The sequence below is a fragment of the Panthera pardus genome, unplaced genomic scaffold (assembly GCF_024362965.1).
Source record: "Panthera pardus isolate Hobbes unplaced genomic scaffold, ASM2436296v1 HiC_scaffold_21, whole genome shotgun sequence".
Classification (NCBI taxonomy): domain Eukaryota; kingdom Metazoa; phylum Chordata; class Mammalia; order Carnivora; family Felidae; genus Panthera; species Panthera pardus.
This window is the reverse complement of record NW_026526777.1, coordinates 32268270-32293687: the sequence shown is the minus strand read 5'-3', so window position 1 is coordinate 32293687 and position 25418 is coordinate 32268270. Positions and strand designations below refer to the sequence as shown.

Below are 25418 nucleotides of genomic sequence, written 5' to 3'. Positions count from 1 at the left end.
GTAAACACTATGGTTCTTAATACTATTAGGGCTAGAGGTAACAATGTGGAAAGGGTAGAGTTTGGGAAAGGAGGAAAATGAGTTATTTAAAGCATTCTGCACAATGATGCGGAAGACTAACACAGATAGCTTTGCAAAGGAAGAGACAGTTTGGAAAGTAATTCCCTTTCTCCTTAAGGAGAAAGCCTTAGGAGGCTATCCTCTTTCAGAGTCAACATTTGCCTTGCTTTAATGGTTTCCCTTTGTGGGGCACCCTTCCATACTCATTCAGGTGAAGGCTAGACACTATTGTGAGTGCTCCTCTCCACTCCGGCTTTTTGGTGAGATTTGGAGGGCCTACCCTGGACTGGCCTGCTGAGGTTATTCTAAAACTGAATACCCAGGTTTAGGGATATTAACTACAAGACAAAAGATTCTGGATCCTGGGATAATAAACTCTGATAAGTATAAGATTAGGGGTTCTCACAAGGTAGGTGGAGGTTTTATAGGAATTTAAAATAAATAAAATGGCAGGGGACAGGGACATAAAACACTTAAGTTAGGAATTCTGAGCATCCTCAAGGAAACTCTAGATAAGCTGATCAACGTGGTATTTGAACATGGGAAATGGTGTTTGAATATTTGGTCCCTTGAACATGGAAGCAGTTATTTCTAAGGAATAGTTTTAAAGTTTTTTCCTTCCTATGCTATTATAACTCTTATTTTCCCTAATCTTCAGTAAATGTCCATTTTATTGTTAGGAGGCTTTTTGTAGGTTGATGGATTCCTCTGGGATCTCTATCATCACTGCAGAGTCTGCTGTGACCTTCAGAGGTACTTTGCTGCCTACCCACCCAGCAAGGCCTCCAAAATAGCCAAGTCTTCCAGGTTTAGATCATTCTTATGCTTGCTTCATTCTGGTATAGCAGGGAACAATGTAATAGAAAAACCAATAGAATGGCTCTGTGCGTCTGCACCTCTCAGACCTCAGAATATCCTATCCATATCCAACTTGAGCTCCTTTGGCTCCAAACATAGTTGGAGCTATTCTCCCAAGGGAACTCGGGCAAAGCCAGTAATCTCTAAATTGAGTATCAGTTAAGGTCTGAACAGGAAGCAGATGGCACTTCCAAATTAGGATAAAGTTTAAGAAGGGTTTATTTACAAAGGGACTAACTGCAGAGGCGTGGCAATGTTGGGAAGCTACAGAGCGTGGTGCAGGAAACCATGCTCCCAGCAGCAGAACTCTTCCATCTCTAGGGCCAAAAGAATGAAGACAAAGGGTTATGGAAACTGGGAGAGAGACTCAAAAGAGTAATGACCTTCAGAAGAGGAATGCGGTAGGCTCAAGGCAATTTCACAGAGGAAGAGTCAAGGTTAACAACACCCTGTCTCATTCTCCAGTCTCCTGTCAGGAATTCCCATTGTCCAAACCCCACTGGAAGCCAGAAGGAAGAGGTACTTTTGAGTTAATCCATGAAAGCCAAGCTGTCCAGAGTAGAGAGTAGGGTGATGAAAGGTGATGAGAGATATGAAGGGGCCAACAGAAGGCATCCAGTACACCCTAATGCAATTCAGAATTCTGGTAACAGAACTTATTAAACAGCTTCAATTGTGAATGATTAACACAAGTCTTAATACAGAGTTTCTCTAACTGAGGTATGTGTCTCCAAATGTGAATGCTTTCCAAGGGGTATACAGGGAGCCATGATCATAAGACCATCAATTCTAGGTTTCCAATTTCTACTGAAATTGTACCCATTTCTCAAGCTTTCAGCTTTCAGCTTGAGAATGAGCCTCTCGCTTTTCAAAGAAAAGAGCTGCACCTCATCTATCCAAAATCTTAAAAGAGTGTTTTACTTTCCATTATGACAAAGGCCTCATACAGTTCTGGATGTATGTTTTCCTTTCCTCCACTTATTTCTGTTAATGTGAAGACAGAGTATTTGGGACCATGTTGTGTTATTATGAATTGAAATATATGAAAGAGTGAGTGGTGGGAGTGGTGACATTTTTGTTCTATAATTTTGACATTTCCTGTATTTGAATGAAAGCAATTGGGGGGGGGGGTGCTATTCTTAATATTATCCTTAAGATGTGCCATTAGGTGGAAAGAAAGGTACCTTCTGAAGAGCTATGATAGTGATGTTAATTTTATTAAACAAAGCAGTAATGTTTTCTGTGTTAAGAAAACTTATACACACTGTAGAAATGAAGCAAAATGATTATAGTGTGTCCTTTCAAGCTCATTCTGGTGCATTGCCTTACAGGCCAACCTAAGGGATATATACATTTATATCTGACATATGTACCATCAATATCTGACAGTTGTATAATCAATATCTGACATATATATGTATATCTGTATCTGAGAATTGAAACATACTGAAAATGTTTTAAAATCACCCATTAATCATTTTTTTAAAAGCAAACAATCCAAAAAAAAAATGGACAAAAGGCTTAAATAGTCACTTCACTAAAAGAAGGTATCCAAACAGATAATAAGCACATGAAAAGGTATTCAATGCTATTAGTTTTCAAGGAAATGAAAATTAGTACCACAAAGATTTTGCAATATAACTATCATAAGGCTAAAATTATAAAAAGATTGATAATACCAAGTGTTGGAAAGGATTTGGAACAACGAAACCTCTCATACATTGTTAATGGGAATGTAACTTGCTAAAACCACTTTGGAAAACTCTTTGGAAGTACCTACTAAAGTATAACATGCAAAATAACCCCATGACATAGAAATTCCACTTTTAGGTATATACCTAGGAAAAATTAGTTTACATGTCCACGAAAAGACATGTATAAGAATGTTCATAGCAACTTTATCCATTAGAGCCAAAACCTGGTAACAATCCAAATGTCAATCAATATGACTGTATATAAATCAGTTTTGGTATATTCATATAACAGAGTACTACTCAGCAATATAAAGAATAAATCATTGTTACATGCAACATGGATCACTTTTATAGATACAACGTTAAGCAAAAGAAGGCAGACACAAAAGAATATATTCTGTATGATTTCATTCATAAGAAGCTGAATCATAGTACACACACAATTTGTTTTCCATTTGTAAGCCTAGCTTTAATTCATACAAAACAGAAGGATGAAGTAGGAGGTAGGGGGACAATGAGAGAGTATTTCCAGAGCAGTCAGTTAGGGTTCAAAGAGGTATCTTTTTTGAAATTGTTTACCTTAAGGATTAAACTCACTCCAGCCTGTGGAGGAGAGGGCAGTGAATGGTGAAGAGCATTGACTCCCCTCCTATTCCCATGCTGGGTTGTTACAATTCTTACAGCAATCACATCGGCCTGATAGAACAAATCTAGCCAGGCTGAGACTATTTCTGAAGTCCTTAGCCAAGTTGCTGAGGTTTCCAAGAAAATGAGCTTCTATAACTTTCCAGACCAAGGTTACTTCCAAGCAACAATACAGATAACCAGACCAGGCAAGATGTATGCATACTGAACCCAAAGATTTATTGTCAACACCACTTAGCCAAAGTCTCCGATATCCCAGAGGCACTTGAGTATGTGGCTTCCTTTTACTTTTGATCCATAACTTGAATTCTTTCCTTCATGATTTCATCTTTTGTCTGCAATACCACCCTCTCACAGACTGACTCCTCTACCAAGACTTTCTCCCAACATGTAGCTAACTAAACTATGCATTGCTCTGCTTCTAATTACTATTTCCCTCATTTTCTTGTATCTTGTTGTTTTTTTCCAGTTTTATTGAGAAAGAATTGCCATCTTACATTGCATAAGATTAAGGTGTACAGTGTGTTGATTTGATACCCTTATATATTGCAAAATGATTACCACCATAGCCTTAGCTAACACCTTCATCATGTTACATAATTAACATTTCTTTTTTTGTAGGAAGAACATTTAAGATCTACTCTTAGCAACTCTCAAGTACATGATACAGCATTATGAACTATATACACTCACCATGCCATACATTACATCCCCAGAACATTTTCGTATTATAACTGGAAGTTTGCACCCTTTGACCAACATCTCCCATTTCCACCAATTCCCAGCCCTTCTTTGCCAACATTTTTACTTTATTTCTATAAGTTTGGATTTTTTAGATTTCACATATGAGATCATACAGTATTTGTCTTTCTCTGACTTATCTCACTTAGCTTAATGCCTTCAAGGTTCATCCATGTTATGGCATATGACAAGATTTCCTTCCTATTCATGACTGAAGAATATCTTTGTATTGTCTGTCTGTCTATCTATCTATCTAGATACACATATCATGCCTTTATCCATTTATCTGTTGACAGACACTTAGATTGTTCCCGCTATGTTGGCTATTCTGAATAATGCTGCAGTTGTGTCTTTTGCCATTTTAATGTCATTAACATGGGGAAAGGGCCTCTGTCAGGGCAAGTGGGCATGGAGGATTTTCAATTCATCCTTCACTGAAAACTTGACCTACCTGGATATTTGGCTCACCTTATCTCTGTGCTTCAAAGAAAGTAAACATACTAGAGTTTCTCCTCCTGATTTTATCTGTTTCTCCCCCAACTTGGTAACCTATTTATATTCCTTTGAAATCACACATTCTCTTTCTAGTAATTAATCCCAATACACTGTCCTCTCCTGTTACTTCTCCTTCTGACCAAGACTACCAGTTGAACGAAAGAAATTTGCAGCGGCTTAGATCCCAGGGCTAGACCTTCAAGCTAGCCTGCAACAGAGGATTGCATAGTCACCCCTGACCGGCCTGTAATGAGAGACAAGACTGCAAACCCAGGAGGGGGAAAAACAAAGAGGATTTATAAATACTGTTCACCAATTAGACAAGAATAACAATTTAAATGTATCAGTCACTTTCTATTAATCCTTCTGCAAAACAAAGATATATGAAAGACACACACACACACACACACGTATACATACAAATAATTATTCCCAAATTTACTCCTTTACAAAATTTTTGTATGTAGTGTTTCCCAACTTCAGGCTCATCTGTATAACTGGCACAGTATATCTAGAACTAGGAATACTGTAGTGGTCAAAGTATTAGTACACTTACTACTTTAAGACAGTTTAAATATTTCCTGTCTAATCTGTACAAAAATAATGCCGTATTTACAATTTTTAAAAATTTTGCTATTTAAGTCTTTGTTACAATTTCTACATGGCCTCAGAGTCCCTGAAGTGGATTTGATTTCCCCTGGATAAATCAGATAATCCCCACCCAGATGCTACTCTGCTGCTGCTTTGGGGTTTGGGATTTAGCCAAGGGTTGTGGCCATAGTCTAATTTAGGGAAATATATGTTGGCAATCAAAATTTTCCTGGACTTTCATTTAATTCTCATGTTTTTCTTTATTTCTGTTCCTTATCCATGTGGTAAATGTTTCTTTTCTGAGTTAAAGAGGGGCTATGTTCTAGTGAAAAAGGAAGGTCGCAGAACATTTGGGGAAATCAGGGAAAGATGGAGTCCAGAGAACATTAATAGGTCTTGCACTTGTTTATTCTTGTACTTTTCCTCCATCTATTCAGTTGGTTATATGAATCTTATCCAAATTTCGATCAAAAACAGGTTTAATTAAAATAAAGATCAAGGAAGCTAATGAAATAGCAATTTTTACCCTCTGAAATTCTATAGAGAACTTAAGAAATGATGGGGGCCAAACAAAATAAATAAAAAGGAACCAATGGAAAAATAAAACTGTGGAAGAAAGACAAGCTAAACGATAAATATGGTATCACTAAAATAAATACAGTATTTTAAAAAGCAGCCTGTATAAGTACTTAGTTGAAATTAACCTACATTTATTAATTCTTATGCAGTAGATTTTAACATACAAAATATGAGTCATCTTTATTGTTAAAATTAAACTATGTACTAAAATAGAATGAGATATTTGATTTAAAAAATGTAAGTAGAACTTAAAATAGCTCATTTTTAAAAGACTACATTCAAGGGAATGCAAACTTATGCAGCCACTGTGGAAAACAGCATGAGTTTCTTTAAAAAGTTGAAAATGGAACTATCCTATGATCCAATAAATGCACTACTAGGTATTTTACCCCCAAAAAAATCACAAAAACACTAATTCAAAGGGATACATGCACCCCTATGTTTATTGCAACATTATTTACAATACCTAAATTATGGAAGCAACCCAAGTGTCCGTTGATAGATGAATGAATAAAGAAGATGTGGTATATATATACAGTGGAATATTACTCAACCATAAAAAAGAATGAAATGTTGCCACTGGCAACAAAAAGGATGGAGCTAGAAAGTATAATATATAATGCTAAACAAAATAAGTCAGTCAAAGAAAGACAAATACCATATAATTTTACCCATATGTGGAATTCAAGAAACAAAACAAATGACCAAAGGAAAAAAGGACAGAGAGACAAACGAAGAAACAGACTCTTACCTAGAGAGAACAAATTAATCATTACTATAGGGGAGGTAGGTGGGGGGATGGGTGAAATAGATGAAGGGGATTAATAGTACACTTACCATGATGAGCACTGAGTAATGTATAGAATGGTTGAATCACTGTATTGTACACTTGAAAATAATATAACACTGTATATTAACTGTACTGGAATTAAAATGAAAGGCTTAGGAAAAAATAATAAAATTCCCAGGTAGTAAAAAAAAAAAGAATTTTAAATCATTTTTCTTGGTGTTAGAAATATAATCCAATTTTCATATTTCTCAAGAGCCTGCAGAAAAGGTTTTAATTGTTTTAAGAAAGAAAGAAATAAAAGACCACATTCAGTATTACATTACTCCTACTGCTGCTGTAACAAATTAGAAACTCAGTGGCTTAAAGGAAAACAAATCTATTACAGTTCTACAGGTCAGAAGTCTGAAATGGGTCATCTAAGTTAACATCACTGTTGACAAGTTTGTGTTCTTTCTGGAGGCTCAAAGGGAGAACCCATTCCTTTGCTGATGACTCTTCTGTGGAGGATGTGTCCCCTTTCCTTTCCCTGTCTAGAGGTCCTCCGCATTCCTTGGCTCATGGTCCTTTTCCTCCACATTCAAAGCCAGTAGTGCATCATATTTAAATCTCTCTGTCTCTGATCTCTTCTTTCCTGCCAACATACCTCCTTCCTGACTCAGACCTTCCTACTTCCTCTCTCAAAGACCCTTGTGATTATATTAGCCCCACCTGGATAATCCAGGCTAATCTCCCCATCACAAGATCTTTAACTTAACCATATCTTCAAAATTCCTTCTGCTATGTAAGGTAACGTATTAAACAGATCCAGGGATTAGAATTTGAATCTTTGGGAATGGGGCAGGGGGCTCATGATTTTGCCCACTACATTTATAGTCATATTCTCAAATGAAATACAATACGCTATGATTTTATTAAATACTATGAACTTAAAACCATTCAACTTTAGCTTTCTAGGACAATCAGTAAAATCCTGACATAGTTTTAAAGATCGGCTATATCATAATATTACACATACTCTATGATCCAACCATTCCGCCTTTACGTATATAGTCAACACATTCATGTTATGTTTACCAAAACCATATACTTAAATGTTTATAATAGCGTTATTCATAATAACCCCAAACTAGAAAATACCTAGATTCCCACCAAAAATTGAATGAATAAGTAGTGGTGTATTCATACAAGGAAGATTATCTAGCAATGAAAAAAATCTAAATCTACAAAAAAAAAAATGGATAAATCTCATAAGCACAATGTTGAACAAAAGAAGCCAAACATTAAAAAAAAATATGTAATGTATGACTCAGTTATATAAAGTTCAAAAACAGACAAAATTAGTCAGAAGAGTGAGTAACTTAAATAGGAGGTAGTGACTAAAAGGGGACATGACAGGAACTTTTGAGGTTCTGGCAACATCCTATTTCTTGATCTGGGTGAAGATTACCTGAATATGTTCACTCTGGAAAATCCACTGCGCTCTACCGTTTTGATGTATGCGTTATTCTGTATGTACTTTCTATTTTGATTTAAGAGTTTATATAATTTAAAAAGTTATACTCTCTTTTTTTGTTAAAATATAAGTAAGTAAAAATAGAGACTTCTCTCAGGTTGTAAAAATTAATGCCAACAGTTAGTATTTGGGATCTTTTCAGTGCTAATTTTATATGTTCAACTTATATGCGTTATCCTAAGAGAAATAAACCAGTTATCTATTGCAGTTTCATATTTGTCACAGATAAGGTTACAGCTGAAATACTATGTTAAAATGAAATTTGTAGGAATTCTAAAAATTTTTTAGTAATTAGCAAATAAAATTGGACAGCAAATTCTCTTGTTCTAATCCAGATATTAACAATTAATTATAGGGGCTCCTGGGTGGCTCAGTCAGTTAAGTGTCTGACTTCGGCTCAGGTCATGATCTCACGGTTCATGGGTTCAAGCCCCACACCAGGATCTGCACTGATAACTCAGAGCCCAGAGCCTGCTTTGGATTCTGTGTCCTCCTCTCTCTCTCTGCCTCTCCTCCGCTTGTGCACATCCTCTCTCTCTCTTTCTCTCTCTCTCTCTCTCAAAATGAAATAAACTTTTAAAAAATATTTAAAAAACAAAACAAAGAACTATTATAATATTAATATTTGTGCAATAGAACAGAGCAAAGAGCTTTTACACAACAATATCTAAAAGGACTTGATTGGATTTACTTATTCAGCAAATAGCTATTGATCTTTTTTATTTACTAGGCACTGTGCTGGGCACTGGTGATAAAATGAAGAACAAGAAAGATGAGTCTTTATCCTCATAAAAGTTATAGTATCATGGGTAAGCCCACCAAGTAAATGCACAAGTGATAACCAGGAAGTGATGACAAGTTCTGTCAAGTCACCAAATAATGGGCCTAAATCTTAAATGCATATGTCTAAGTGAAAGAAGCCAGCTGAAAATGCTGTATACTGTTTGATTCTATTTACATGACATTCTGGAAAAGACACAACAATAAATAGATCAGTGGTTGTTGGGGGTCGTGGGAGGGAGTTTAGTAGGTGAAACACAAGAGAATTTTTTTTAGGGTGGTAAAATATTATGTATGATACTGTAGTAGAATACGTGATTCTATGCATTTGTCAAAAATGATAGAATTTTACAGCACAAAGAACAAACTTTAATGCATTTAAAGTTTTTTTTAAAAGAGTCACCTGGATGACTTGGTTGAACGTCTGACTCATGGTTTTGGCTCAGGTCATGATCCCAGGGTCGTGGGATTGAGCCCCATGTTGGGCTCTGTACTGGGCGTGGAGCTTGCTTGGGATATTCTCTCTCTCTCTCTCTCTCTCTCTCTCTCTCTCTCTCTCTCTTTCTCTCCCTCCCCCCCCCCCCCAGCTTGTCCTCTCTCTCTCTAAAAAACAGAAACAAAACAACAACAAAAACAACATTTAGGCGTTCAGGAGAACCAGGAGGGAATGCACAGGTGACTGAAAAAAACTAACTGCAAAATAAATGTATAAAACAACTTCACTAAAAGGGCTGTGAATGAGTAGAGTCTGCAGGATTAAAATCAAGAGGAAGTATTAGCTGTATTCTAGTTGATGACACTGTTTCCCACAGGGACACAAGCTAACAACTCTGAAACCACTATACAAACGTGTACTGCAATTGAAGTCTTCAGTAAGTGCGCGGGACCCAGGTTCCTGACTGTCGAAGTGGGAGTTTACAAATAAGGAAGAGATGAAGGTTGGAATGAGCTATGTGGTAGCGGAGTAGAGTTGGAGATAACAGCATGAACTCAACTTCAACCTAAAATTCAGATGGTTACATATAGATATATTTATAGTCACTGAGTATATACACAGGTTCACACGCACACATGTATTTCCTTGCTCTACCAGCTGAGAAGGGCCAGAAGCAACAACTCCCTAGTAGTAACAAGAACACCTACGCTCACATCTTAGTTTCTCATACCATTCTTCAACCAAAGGAACCAGGACTCTTCGGAGAAATGGCAGATTCTAGAAGTGGATCAGAAAATATACAAGATAAGCCTGGAGCATATTAGTATCAGAAAGTAAGGAAATACCTTAAAACACACACACACACACACACACACACACACACACACACACACTCACAGGATGGGGCTATGTCAAAGGGATTCAAAAGCCAGCTGAAAGAGCTCCCAGTGGCCATAGCTGGAGCAATTTAAGCAACAAAATGAAGTAGTATTGAGTTGCAACCCGAAGAATAAAATAAAATAAATATTCATGAGTCAAATCAATGTAATAAATGACTGAATAAATTAATGAGGAAGAATAGGTAAATTTCCCTGCAATAGAATTTCAAGAGTGCCTGGCTGGCTCATTCAGTGGAGCATGTGACTCTTGATCTCAGTGTTTTAAGTTTGAGCCCTACGTTGGGTGTAGAAATTACTGAAAAATAAAATATTTTTTTTAAAAAAAGAATTTCAAATAATGTGTGTACTCAATTCCAAATAATTTGTAAAAATACTCAATTCCAAATAATTTGTGTAGTTTAACTCCCTGCTCCTTAAGTGTGGCTTGTGTGTGGTGACTTCCTTCCAAAGAGAATAATATGGAAAGGGGAGGGGGAAAGTAGCTATAGTGGAGAGACCTGACAAACACTACCTCAGCCAGGTGATCAAAGTCCGTATGAATAGTAGTAAGTCATATTGATAGTATCTTCACATGAGCGAGCAGGGAGGGGCAGAGAGAGAAGGAGACACAGAATCCAAAGCAGGCTCCAGGCTCTGAGCTGTCAGCACAGAGCCCCACTTGGGGCTCGAACTCATGAGCCATGAGATCATGACCTGTGCTGAAGTCAGATGCTTAACAGACTGAGCCACCCAGGCGCCCCTGACCTGCACTCTTTATAACTCTCAAAGTCGTCAAATACAAAGAAACTCTGAGAAACTGTTGCAGACAAGAAGGACCCAAGGAGAGATGAATACTGAATATAATGTGGTATCCCCGATTGAATCCTAGAACAGCAAAGGTCTAGGAAGCTTGAGAAGAGTATGCGTTTAAGTTAATAACGTACCAATAGTGGCTCATCAGTTGTGACAAATGTACCACACTTAGTTTAAAATGTTCATAATGGGGATGGGGAAACTAGGTATAAAGTGCCTGGGAACTCTTTGTCCTATCTTTGTAATTTTTCCATAAGTCCAAAACATACTAAAATAAAAATTAAAAAAAAAAACCCAACAACCACAAAGTGGGATAATTGATCACTTCATGTATGTAAGCCACTTAAAAGCTGAAAATATGTCTTATTCACATTTTCCTCTTGAATGTCTTTGGGCAGATCTTTGTGAATGATAGGGGCTAACTTAACATTAGTTGAATTGAACTAAATTTGTAGGCTGAGCCACAACAACAAAGTAAATGAGCAATTAGAATATAGTGTAATTTTAAGAGAACAAAGTGACAGAGGAACCAAATTTAAACCTGTAACCTAAGACGTTGCATGGACTTCTTTTTTTCATTGACATTTCTACAGAGGTATTGTCAGCCACTCTAAGTTAACATGGAAGAATCACTCCTTTTAAAACTTTTCTTTCGGGGCGCCTGGGTGACTTAGTCGGTTAATTAATGCTGCCGACTTTGGCTCCCGTCATGGGTTCAAGCCCCACGTCCAGCTCCGTGCTGACAGCTCGGAGCCTGGAGCCTGTTTCAGATTCTGTGTCTGCCTCTCCCTCTGTCCCTCCCCTGCTTGTACGCTGTCTCTGTCTCTCAAAACTGAATAAACATTAAAAAAAATTTTTCTTTAACTTCTCTTTCAATTCCCCCCCCCTTTTATATCTTTTTTTCTTCCCTTCCCCCCTCTGTTCATTTTACCAGTTTCCTTCATTGTACCACCGTCCCCTGAAGCTAAATCCAACCAGAGTGAGTCAGACAACAGTATTTCTGGCTTTACTCATGACTAATACCATTTCCCTGAGGAAGTAACTTCCTCCTTCGCCTTGGTTTCTTGATCTTAAAGATGGCCACAGGAAACACTAGATATCCTAAATATCTCAAGTAATGACACGCAAAACAGAATCATCACACACAAAACAATATTTTTCCTCATACATTGAGTTGGGCAGGTAAGCCATTGCAAAGCTTCCTAAGCTGCCTCTGGGATGTGTAATATTACATTTTTATTTTGGCTTGGAGCAGAATAGTCCTTGAATGTGATGAATGGGGTCAGAACAAGCCTCCACTCAGTTAGCAAGGCAGATTCCTTTTATTTTTTTCTGCATCAAAATGTGGTGAATTGCACAAAATTGAATTAGATTCATTTCAGTTAAATCCCTTACCCACCGGCACTTGAACTGTTGTTTCATGTTCTAAGCTTTTTTCTTAAAAACAAACAAACAAACAAAAACTCTTGTTAAAGGATTTAAGTTTTGAGAAAGAAACCAAAGCAGTATGAAAAAAAAGAAGAAAGAAAAGGAAAAGAAAAAAGATGAATGAGTTCTTTAAGGTATGTCTCTTTAGACATACTAGATTTGACTCCTTAAAATGTTTTCTCTCTCCTCAAGTTAAGGCATTTGTTGCATGAAATTCTCTCTTTTCCCTCTGCCAGACTCCCGGTAAGAAGATTGCTATCAGTTTTCTTTTCTTTTTTTTTTTTTTTAATGTTTATTTTTTGAGAAAGAGAGATAGTGCAAGCAGGGGAGAGACAGAGAGAGAGAGAGAGAGAGAGAGAGAGAGAGAGAGAGAGAGAATCCCAAGCAGGTTCCACGCTATCAGCACAGAGCCCGATGTGGGGCTAGAACTCATGAACTGCGAGATCATGACCTAAGCCGAAACCAAAAGTCCAAATGCTCAATCGACTGAGCCACCCAGGCGCCCCTGCTATCAGTTTTCTGATAGGCAACATAACTAAAATAGGAATCAGAGAACTTTGATCCTACTTTTCCCCCAGTGTCTACATTAGCCAAACGGCACATGTTTTCAGATTCAGCTACCATTTATTGAGCTTTTCATGTGTCAGTGACAATTTATTATTTAGGATCCACAAAAGTAAGATTAGGAATCTCCGTTATGAGGTGTCAATCTATACTTACTGTACTTTCTTAACACTTAGGAAATCTGTTAAATAACCAAAATGCAACTGAGTGCGTTTTAATGATCTACTTGGCTTTATTCATATATTAGACAGCGTCCTGTCCAGCAAGTAGAGGGGATATCCAAAGGGCTACAGAAAAAGAAAGGTTTTTAAACGTACAAAAGGAGTGGAAAATAATTAGCAAAGGATCCATTGTTGTAGTCAAGGTCACCCTCCTAAGGGGAATGGAGGGGTCTATCAGTCAATTTCCTAGTGCTGAGCAGGAAGTTCCCATGTTGCTGGTTAAAGCTTACATTTCTGTGGGGTTGAAACTGGGATGCCAGCAGGCAGTCCAGGTCCAGGGACCCTAAGGGGATCCTGTAGGACCAGCCAAGAGGGTCCCTGGATGCACTCAGGATAGAAATCAAACATGAGCCAGAGGAGATGAAAGCAAGATTTATTGAAGGTTTAGAGAGAGTGCAGGTACAGAGCTCAGAGAGACTCAGAAAGGACCCCCATCTATGTTTGGGGTCTGGGGGTTTTTACTGAGGTTGGTAGTCGGGTGTATGTGTCTTCTCAGGCAGCCAGGGACCAGTCAGAACCAAGGCAAAGACCCCCAAGCACTATTCCTTGAAGCTCCAGGTCCTTGGTGTCTAGTTCCTGTGGTCTGGAATATGCTCTGCTTCCTCCAGTCCTTCTCACCTGGTCCTTCTTAGATGTCCTCTATTCTAAAGAAATCATTAACTCCATGTCCTACAAGGACTTACAGTATTTACATTATGAGGTCTGTGTAAAGTGGGGTGGGGGTGTAGGTCCTAGCAAGAATGGAAAAAAAAAAGGAGCAAAAAGCAGATTTTTATGGAGCCCTTCAGTTTCCCTATCTCAGCTGCAGTCGGGTTAGGTAGTAAGTCTTGGTATAAGTAAGATTTGGGGCTTTAACCTAAGTGATGCCATTTTGGTCCTGTGTTTTTCTTTTTTTTAACAGGCTTTTTCAATTGCCTGGGCATTATTTTGAAGATCTTGGGCTATTTTTTTTAACAACAGCAGATTTGTGGTAAAAATCAACTAATTATTAATGTGTATTTTTGTTTTGTCTTGTTTAATATCTGTTTCTTTCCATGAGCTGTAAGCTTCATGAGGACAGAGTTTGCGAATACAGTGTTCATTTGCGTAACCCCAGTGTCTAACCCAGGGCCTAGCACAACAGCAGATACACAGTAAATATAGCTTGAATAAGTGAGTTAACAAAAAACAAACACCTGAGGCTCAGAGGTCAAGGTTGTCCAGGACCAGACTGTTAAATAAGTCAGGTCCTAATTCCGAGAGGAGTTTCTGTTTTCAAGTTTGGACCTGTATACACCATTTCTTTTCAGAGCTCAAATGAAAGAATACGAGAATACACGGAGGCAAAAAATGAAATCCCTACATTGAAAAAATGTGAAATGGGTCTTTGATTCTGTCTGATTGCGTAAACTCCAGATCACAATCAAATCGTTTCTAGAGTTTTACTGAGGAACACTAATTTCTGCAGGAGAAACACCCTAGCGCTTGCATAATCTATTTACTATAGAATAAGGTGAAATTATTCAGGTTCCCTACTGTATACTGCCTAAAGGAAAAACTCAGCAAAATTTCAAAAGAATTTTACTTATCATTTGTCTCTCTTTTCCACTCTGTGGGATTCTGATTACAGGAGCTTCCAAGTCAGGCTGACTTGGCATACTGATTCTATACTTAAAAATGGAAAGGTTTAAACTGTAAACATTAGTAGATTCTAAGTTTATTGTATTTCTCATTTTTAAAGCATTCCACAGAAATACGTTTTCAGTATTCTTTCTCTGAAAGAAAAATCGTCATGGTGAGACAAAAACTTTTAGTAGGCAATTTCAATAGACAGTGTACAATAAAATCTGGTGTTGTTTTATAGCACAGAATCCTTCAGTCATTCAGGAATAAACGTTATGAAAGCTTTCCTACAATTGTGACTCAGGAATAAACACATGAGTAAAACATACTGTAGAGGAGTTGGAAGGAAAAGATCCTGCTACTTTGTTCAGGGTTGAGATTCTGAAGTTTTCTCATTCACAGTTATAATTGCCAAAATGCAGGGTCATTTTCCAAGAAATTTATGTTTCTTGGACTTTCTGCTCCAGCTGGTGTATTGATTTGACAGAGCTCTGTTCCAAATCTCAGTTCCAGCTCATTGCTGATTGTATCCTGTAGTGATTACAAAAGATGGTGATGCGGGGTATTGAGGGGGTGGAGGAGGGAGGATGGGGGGAGGTGAAATCCACCTTAATTTTGAAAAGCCTGGTGTTGACCTGCATTTTTTAGGGTGATATTGTCGTTAGACATGCTGATTGACTACAGATCCTCCCCACTTCTGGTTTTTTTCTACACAAGAGAAGACAGGCTGTTTTTGCAATAACCTTTTTCACTTCTGCCCACACTAGTGGCTCCATTCCATGCTCTAAATCATTGTCTTCATGAGGTTTAAGTAAACCTCCTTCCAATGCTCTTCAAAATCAGTGGCATATTATAAATCACATGCTGGCTTTTTCAATTGCCTGGGCATTATTTTGAAGATCTTGGGCTATTTTTTTTTATAGCAGCAGATTTGTGGTAAAAGCTTGGCTGAATTTTCTATATCATTTGCCAGATTTTTAATTTTAATTTAGAATTTCCATTAATCTCAGCTGTAATTTAATGGATGTGCTCTCTCATGTTCACTAAATAATCATTTCATTTAATTAATTATGATATTGTCCTTTGGACATTTCTTGGGGACTTATAATGGCCTCCCATTGGCTCCTGATCAGGTTCAGACTTTCCATATGGTCTTTTAAAGCTGAGTATTATGAAGTAAAATGTTAGCTAAGCTTTCCTCCCTCTCTTGCAAATTATCTTCACTCCTTTCAGGGCCACTGTCCTCAACATGGCAGGTTACTCCTACTCTCATGCTTTTCTCATGGAATTTCTACAGCTTTCTAGAATGCCCTCTCTGCCCTCTAGACCAAAGGAAATGCCACCACTAGGGCCCATATTTTGTTCCAAATCATGTTTTTCTCTCTTCCTGTCCTTCTCTTTATGGACTTCTTGTATTTTGACCAGTAATTGTGTATTGATTTTGGCTACAGACAGACCTGTTCTGTCACTATTTTTTTTTTTTTGAGAGAGAGAGAGAGAGAGAGAGAGAGAGCAGGGGAGGGGCCGGGAGGGAGGGAAGCAGAGGATCCAAAGTGGGCTCTGTGCTGACAGCAGAGAGCACAATACAGGGCTTGAACTCATGAACTGTGAGATCATGACCTGAGCCAAAGTTGGAAGCTTAACCAACTGAGCCACCCAGGTTCCCCCTGTTCTATTCCCCCTTCACTATTGATGTGACTTTGTTCACATTATCTCACATGTCTCACCTTTACTCAGCATCTTCATCTGTACAGGAGAACAATAATAGATTGTTACGAGAATAATATGTGTCACATAAGCAAAATACTTAGTTCATATTAAGTATAAAATATGTTCATTCCGTTCTCTCTTGCCCTATAATTTACTTCAATGTGTTCATGTGGCTAAGCCCTTATAATTCAATAAAATCCCCTGAAGGAATATACATTTCTTTTGCAACTTACAAAATCCTGTTCTCTATCGAGGCATATAGGACCTGAAGGAAAAACACAAGAACCTAGAATATAAATGGCTGTACTCCGTGAAAACAGATGAATGAATTGTGTTCAAATCCTGTGGACACTCAGCTGTGAGCTCTCACTGAGAGGAGAGCTCCCTAATGTTGATTGCTAATCCTAGTGTGGGAGCAAGGTGGGTTAGTTAAGTCTCTGGAGACACACTGCCTGGATCAACACTGGCTCTGCCACAGACTAGTTGTGTGCCCTTGGGCAGTGCCTCTGTGGTTCGGTTTCCTATTCCATGAAATAAGGATGATAATAATGGTAAATGGTGCCTACTTTATAGCTATGTTGTATTAAATGAATATATACACACACACAGTGTATAAATGCCATATAAGTGTTTGCTGCTAGTATCATTATGCTGGCGTGTTTTTTTTTAATTAAATATTTTGCTTATAACTAATTTTTAAAAATTTTTTTAAATTTTATTCATTTTGAGAGAGAGAAAAGGGGAAGGAGCAGAGAGAGAATCCCAAGCAGGATCCACACTGTCAGTGTGGAGCCTGACACAAGTCTCGATCCCACGACCCTGGGATCATGACCTGAGCCAAAATCAAGAGTTGGATGCTCAGCCAACTGTGTCAACCAAGCTCCCCCATTATGCTGTTGTTATTCATAGAGCTGGGTAAGAATAGGCAGCTGTTGCTATCTTGAGAGGCAATGTAGCATAGTGGAAAGAGCATAGAGTTTGGATTCAGATAGACCTGCATTCTGGACGGTCTTCCTTCTTTCAAGGTAAGATTTCCCAGTCTGTTTTTTAATACATAAGATGAAACTGATCCTCTTACATTTTTGTGAGGGTTATAGTAAATAAAATACTAATTGTAGTTCACTTAGCACTGGGACTAATACAAAGAAGGTCTTTAAAAAATGGAGCTGATATTACCGTTATTACATTTCACTTAATGTATTATTTTTTTTTATTTTTTTTTTTCAACGTTTTTTTATTTTTTTATTTTTGGGACAGAGAGAGACAGAGCACGAACGGGGGAGGGGCAGAGAAAGAGGGAGACACAGAATCGGAAACAGGCTCCAGGCTCCGAGCCATCAGCCCAGAGCCTGACGCGGGGCTCGAACTCACAGACCGCGAGATCGTGACCTGGCTGAAGTCGGACGCTTAACCGACTGCGCCACCCAGGCGCCCCTCACTTAATGTATTTTAAAACAGGCCATCATTCACATGAAAAGATGCTCAATGTCACTCCTCATCAGGGAAATACAAATCAAAACCACACTTCCACACTTGAGATATCACCTGACGCCAGTCAGAGTGGCTAAAATGAACAAATCAGGAGACTATAGATGGTGGCGAGGATGTGGAGAAACGGGAACCCTCTTGCACTGTTGGTGGGAATGCAAACTAGTGCAGCTGCTCTGGAAAACAGTGTGGAGGTTCCTCAGAAAATTAAAAATAGACCTACCCTATGACCCAGCAATAGCACTGCTAGGAATTCACCCAAGGGGTACAGGAGTGCTGATGCATAGGGGCACTTGTACCCCAATGTTTATAGCAGCACTCTCAACAATAGCCAAATTGTGGAAAGAGCCTAAATGTCCATCAACTGATGAATGGATAAAGAAGATGTGGTTTATATATACAATGGAATACTACTTGGCAATGAGAAAGAATGAAATATGGCCTTTTGTAGCAATGTGGATGGAACTGGAGAATGTTATGCTAAATGAAATAAGCCATACAGAGAAAGACAGATACCATATGTTTTCACTCTTATGTGGATCCTGAGAAACTTAACAGTAGACCATGGGGGAGGGGAAGGGGAAAAAACAAGTTAGAGAGGGAGGGAGGCAAACCATAAGAGACTCTTAAAAACTGAGAATAAACTGAGGGTTGATTGGCTGGTGGGAGGGAAGGGGAATTGGGTGATGGGCATTGAGGAGGGCACATGCTGGGATGAGCACTGGTGTTGTATGGAAACCAATTTGACAATAAATTTCATATTAAACAAAATTAAAAGAATAAAACATGCCATTATTTTATTTACCACCAAGAAGTAAAGAAATACTGCCAATTACATAATAATGGGCTATCAAGATACAACATATTTGATTTTCAAATAAAGACGTGGGGAAAAATGTGTATTAAATAGGTGAAAAATACTAGTTTTGCTGAGTGAGGGATCACAAAATAGCTCATCTCCCATGGAGGCTCCCTGGTCTGGGAGGCAGAGACAGGGTGAAGAAGTATATAAAGGCAGCCCCATTGGCTTGCTGGGGGCTTCAGGGGTTGAATTCTTAGACTTCAAGCCTGGGTGTGTGAGAGTAGATCATTTCAATTTCCATAAGCACTAAAGAAGACTACTAGTGACTCGTGACTTTGCCTATTTTCCTCCATCTTCCTCAAATATCTAGCCATAAGTATTTCAACAAAATTCAGCTACACTTAAACTAGATTGCCTATGAAATATTTTTATGATGGCCTTTTCTCAGGCCTCTTCACTCTAACTTTAAAAATAGCCCAAACACAGAACTTGCATAGAAGTTTTCTTGGTCTTCAAGGCTTTTCCATTTTAACTACAGCTGCTCAAGATTTTCATTCCATTTCCTCTGAGTGACCATGAGAAAAATCTCTCCTTTGTCTTTTTTTCTGGTTCTAAGACCCTAGAGAATAAATTGAGTTTTTGGGACATTGCCAAATGTGTGATAGGTCTACAAGGAAAACAATAAGCAATCTCTTCTGTTTGGAAAGACTAAATTCAGAGACTACTTCCCTGACAGGTTACACATAAAACTCACCCTCTCTCCTCTCCCCCAGCTCCTCTTCTGATTAGCTTTGCTTTGAAGGTTGAGTGAGATGAGTTAGAGTATCTTTTCTATTTCAGGTCCAGTGGATGTGGGGGTGTTACAATTTACACACAGAATGAAAAACTTTGCAATGCCAGATTCTAAATCATCACTATCACTCAGTTTAGTCTAGTGCCACTGGCCTCATCAGACACATATTTCTCTCTGTCATGAGGGATTGTTGGCCTGCTTCTTTCAAAGTCTTAGAACACAACTGTTTCCTTATCATCCGTACACATTTTTCACTCGATATCAGTCTAAATAACTTTTTAAAAATTGTGTATTATTTTATTGCCAAGTGATGCTGCAGGGTTCATTCCTACTCCTATTTCTAAGCATATGGCGCTCATCTTCTGGCCACTGTTGGGAGGAAAGGGCCAACCCATCAGAGATCAAGACGGAGATCTCAGAACAGGACCATATGTGGTAGAAGGAGAACACTCCTTGCATGTTTGTACAGCCTTTCTGTTTATAGTTACAACATTTATAAGCTTCCCCCATCTGATGGAGACATGGCTGATGTACATTTGGTGGTGCCAGCTAACTAGCTAAGTAGTGTAAGAAATTTTTCCACTTACACAATAGTTACATCCTAGTGCCCTTTTGATATAAGATAAGAAAGACTCTGTCACCAAAAAAGAATGATTTCTTCCTTTAAGTAAATCTAGGGTGGTTTTCTAGATGTAATGATGCTACCACCTGAAACTGAAACATCCAAAGTTTCTCAAAGTTAATTTGACCAGAACAAATTAAGATCGTGTATGATCCATTGGCCAGAACATCCCTACAAAGTGTCTCCTGCCTTGTTCTTGTTTCTATGATCCTTGGGAACAAGGACAACCTTACTTGTATTTGACTCTTCTACTGTTTCATAACAATGCCTGGCAACTTGTATTTTTCTCAATAAATGTTTGTTTAATCCCAGAAGACAAAGAGTACTCTTAACATTTCAGCACCCAGTCTGAATTCAGTGTAAGAATTCCAAACTCCATGGAATTGTATCCAAGCCTTACCATAATACAGTCAGTAATTCCAAACACTAATATGTTGGACTCACATTGTAGAACACTTCAGGTATTAAAGGAAAAAATCCTTTTCTAATTCAAAGTCATAAAGAGTGTTGCAGGTGGCTTCCCTAAAAAGAAGCAGACCCCAAGATGAAGTCAAGCATGTGAAAGTCTTATTAGGGGCAACACATAAAAAAGAAAAAAAGAAAAAAGAGAGAAAGCAGGATTGGGCAAGGGACTGTCAAACCACATTGCATATTGGACAGTCTTCACCAGCCCAATGGGAGCCCCAGAGCTAAGATTGCCCATCCAAGCAGTTCTTCATTGGGTGGAAATGGCTTGAACCTTGAATAACCACCTTGCTCAGTCATTTGCTAGCAGCCGCCTCAACAACAGTATGAATTTGGCCTGAAAGCTGAGGTAGATGCAGACAAAGCTGACAGCCAAAGGCTGACACTTATCCACATGCTTGTAGCTAGTCAATGAGACCTTTCTTGAAAATGGATCTGGGTGGTGCTTTTTCTTGTTGGCCACAAAGAGATTCTCTTATGTTTTCTTTCAAAAGAAAGATGCTGTGTTTTGAGACCAATTTGACAATAAATTTCATATATTGAAAAAAAAAGAGATCTTCGATTTATGAGGAATTTATTTTCAAGTACAGTGTGAGTTGGGTCTCTAAATTGCTCTAATCATTCACTGAATAGTCCATCACTTCTCTAAGAATTTTAATGTTACCATTTAATGTGACGTTGGATGTGTTACTGGATAATTTTTTAAATATTTCAGAGTGTTTCCCCATTCTTTGGGCTATGTACAACATAAGGACTGTGTCTACACAGTGTATTAAGATTAATCTGCCTTGTTAACTTTTTCCATCTCCTTTCTTAAGTAGACCGTCAACAAAATAATAAATGACGCCCTGATTTGTAGTCATGTCCAATTTCTATGGTGGGACTACTCCCACCATGGCTGATTTCACGCTACCAATGTGGTGCCACTCAGAGCAGAGTTGGAAAGAGGTAACCAGTGTCACACTATTAGGTAGTGTTTCCTCCATACACATAAAATAGGTATAAATACCCTCAAGAGCATAGATCATTGCAGTATGTATAAAAGTGTAGTAAATTATGGTAAAATAATTAGTAAGTGATGAACTTGGTGGATTTATTGCTTTTGGTTTTGATATAATGTGCTTAATTGTAAGTTTATATCATTTAATTTTTAATAATGTCTGTGTTTAAAAACCAGTTCACAGAACTTTTGGAAATCTAACAGGCTCTCGTGAGCTGGCACAAACCAGCTCCATTTTACCAATATAAACTAGAAATTTCCCTTTTGGGTTCCTTCCCTGGAGAAATTTGAGTATATATGCTCAGTGATGTAGGTATAAGAATATTTATTGCACTTGTGTTTGTGATAGGGAAAAATTAAAATGACATACCTGTCCATAAGTAGATAAATTGATAATAAACTGGGATTTGCTATGATGCAATGTTTTTTTATAATTTTTAAAAAACATTTTAAATTTATTTTTGAGAGAGAGAGTGCAAGCAGGGGAGGGGCAGAGAGAGAGGGACAGAGGATCTGAAGAGAGACTGATGCAGGGCTCAAACTCATGAACCGTGAGATCATGATCTGAGTCGAAGTCAAGAGCCAGACCTTTAACCAACTGAGCCACCCCAATGCCCCTAGTATGATGCAATTCTAAATGTAGTACTAAATAAAATGAATTAGATTCTCATGTATCAACATAGATCAATTCCCCAAAAAAGCTGCGAGTACCTTCATGCAGTGTGATACTAATTATGTAAAACTTTAAAGCATACAAACACATTGTAAATCTAGTTTATAAAAATATGCCTATATAATTAAGGCATAAAAATATTTATGAAAATGAAACACACAAAGTTTAGGATTGTAGTTACGTCTGGGGAAGGAAAGGAGTGTGGGGTGGAACTTTAAGTGTATCTCTAACACTCTATTTCTTTAAAGAGAAAACGATAATCTGAGCAATAATCATAGGAGAGACATTCCAACATTATATGCCCCTGATAGACATACACAATATACCTATGAAACATTCTTGCTAAAAAAGAGGACTTATATCAGCTTAAACTTCTACACCCAATTTCCAATTTGTGGAAAAACGAGGAGCAAAGAAAAATATTAAGTCAAGCCAGTGGTCTGAAATCAACAAAATCTGGAGTGTATGTCTCTTCAACAAATGAATTGCAAGGAAGAAAATAGAGATGTGAGGAATCTACAGACTAAAAGAGAGTTAAGAGATCTATCCATCAACTGCAATGTGTATAGGCTTGCTTTGGCTCTGCTTAGAACATATAAACTATTAAAAAGTATGGAAAAAACAAAAAAATTGAATACTAAATGAATACTCGAGGGTAATAAGGAATTACTATTATTTAGGTGAGACAATCCTATTGTGAATATATCTAAATAATCTGTATGTTTTAGATATTAATGCTAAGAAGAAGTGTGGATGAAGTAATGTGATGGCTAGGATGTGCTTCTAAATAATCTAGGGAGCTGGAGGAAGTGGGCAGAGGTATAACAAACAAGATTGCTGTTATGTGTTTGAAATTTTATATAAGTAGAGAGGGGGAAAAGGAAGGAAAAAACGGAAGCAAACGAAAAAAAAAAAACCCTATTAAGTGGGTGGCTTAACATTCAGCTGGGTGTCATTTTGTTTTGTGTATATTTTGGTAGGTTTAAAATATGACATGGTTTAAATTTTTAAAAGGTTTCAATTCGTATAAATACCTCCTTAGTACCACAAACATAAAATATACTCTGACTGTATTTTAAATACCACGATCCAGCTTCAATGGAAGGAGAGAGATAAGTTATCAGCAGTGAGACTGGGGCTTCCCACAGCCTGCTGCTCTTACGTGCCAGACACTTTTGATTTACCCTCCTACCAGATTCCCTCGGCCCCTCTTCAGATAGTGGACCACCACTATCTAGTGCCATGAGCCAGAAATTAACTCTTCATGTCCACTCAAGCAAACAAGCCTGAGTTCTACTGTTGCACACTGTATGCGTCTAGACTGTCACATCTAGGTAAATTTCCTTTCCAATTATTTACACTTTGTTCCTTGGTGAATGTTGAAGTTACAAGATTAGTTCATCAAAGACAGTGTTTGATTTATAGAGTTCAACATGCCTTTTTCTTATGTAGGTCAGGAGGCTACTTTCATGACCTGTTTTGTTTATAATGTTATCAGGATACTTAAGTGTTGCTGAACAGTTTCAAAATCTTGAGAATGGTATAAATACTGTCCATACAAATTGTATGTTCTCCCCACTGCTCACACGTGCATGCACACGTATGCGCGCACACACACATACACACATTCATGAAGTTAAAGCCTGTAAAGGTAGTCTCCTGGTGGCGACTCACAAACACGGGAGAAGTTGGGCATCTTCAAAATTAAATTAATTAAAAAATAAAACAATACTGTCAGAGGGAGAGAACAGTTCCCACATTCTTTCAAAGACATGCTTGATATATTTTCTACATGTAAATCTTTTTTCTGACCTCAGAATCTTCAGTGCCTTCTTAGTTCTAGTTTTCAGTAAAACAGAATTTCCATCAATCCACAGATACAAAAAGATATCTGAATGCATTTCCACATGAATGCCAAAAGGCACAGAGCATTGGATCAGGCTCTCCAATAAATGTCTTACTAGAAAGGCAATATGGTGTTATTAAGAGTGTGGACTTCAAGGGGCGCCTGGGTGGCTCAGTCGGTTGAGCATCCGACTTCGGCTCAGGTCATGATCTCGCGGTCCGTGAGTTCGAGCCCCGCATCGGGCTCTGTGCTGACAGCTCCGAGCCTGGAGCCTGTTTCAGATTCTGTGTCTCCCTCCCTCTCTGACCTTCCCCCATTCATGATCTGTCTCTCTGTGTCTCTAAAATGAATAAACGTTAAAAAAAAAATTAAAAAAAAAAAGTGTGGACTTCAAAGCCAGATTGCTTGTGTTCAAATTCTAGCTGTATCATTACTAGCTACTTGACCTTGGGAAAGCTACTAAACCTTCTTGTGTCTCAGTTTCCCTTCTTTAAAATAGGGGTAATAATAGTACTTACCTCATATGTATGTCGTGTAAAACGTACATAAGTTAATATCTGTAAAGCACCTAGAACATGCTTGGCCTATAATAAGTGCTCCTGGAGCTATTAACACTCGTCATTTAGCCATTGTCATTTAATCCTCCAAACGATTAACACCATTTTGCAGATGAGGTTAAATGACGTGTTCAACCTTAGAAAGTTCATAGCAGCAGAACAGGGGGTCAATCGGATTTTGTCCAAAGCCTGTGTTCTTTGCACCACACGCCCCGTCTTTCGTGTGCTGCTGAGACATACCAACCTCCTGTGTTGATAAGAAAGCCGTGTTTATAGTAGGACATGAAATTTAACCTAAAACCTTTGTAACTTAGGGATATTTCAGAGTAAGGAAATTGAAAAATGGTAAGATATAATTTGCAGATTCCCATATTGAGAGATTTCAGTCAGATACTGGAGAAGTTTGGAAGGTTAGATCAGAGTATCAGATGATTAACATCTTGATGTAAATGCTCAGGATAGTAAACTAGTTCATGTTGTATTGTTTTAATGAGTTAAGCAGTGGTATCTCATATGCTGACAATAAGTATTACTGGTTCCAGGCTTAAACATGAAACAGTTATGAGTCATAATAATTACTTTCAAGTCATGAGAAGGAAGATGCATTGTGAAGGAGGTAACAAACTTGAAATCAAATGAGAAAATACCTGCTAAATCCATCTATAAACTGAAAGGAATAACAAAAATGTAGTTTTACATATTGCTATGGGGTTGAATCGTATCTTCCAAAAAGAAGTCCTCACCCTGGATACCTGTGAATGTGATCTTATTTGG

The 25418-nt window shown here is 38.0% G+C and overlaps 1 protein-coding gene across 4 annotated transcripts in view; it reads left to right on the top strand.

The window, feature by feature from the left end:
• CUNH1orf53 (chromosome unknown C1orf53 homolog) overlaps positions 1-25418 on the top strand; it is a 107722-nt gene that overhangs the window by 23121 nt on the left and 59183 nt on the right. Inside the window, exon 3 of one of the 4 annotated variants that reach the window (XR_008424603.1) lies at positions 8697-8885. The exons of the other annotated variants lie outside the window; for them this stretch is intronic. The gene's annotated coding sequence lies outside the window, so the exon portion shown is untranslated. Of the gene's footprint in view, positions 1-8696; positions 8886-25418 lie in introns of those variants that run through there. 4 annotated transcript variants of the gene reach the window in all.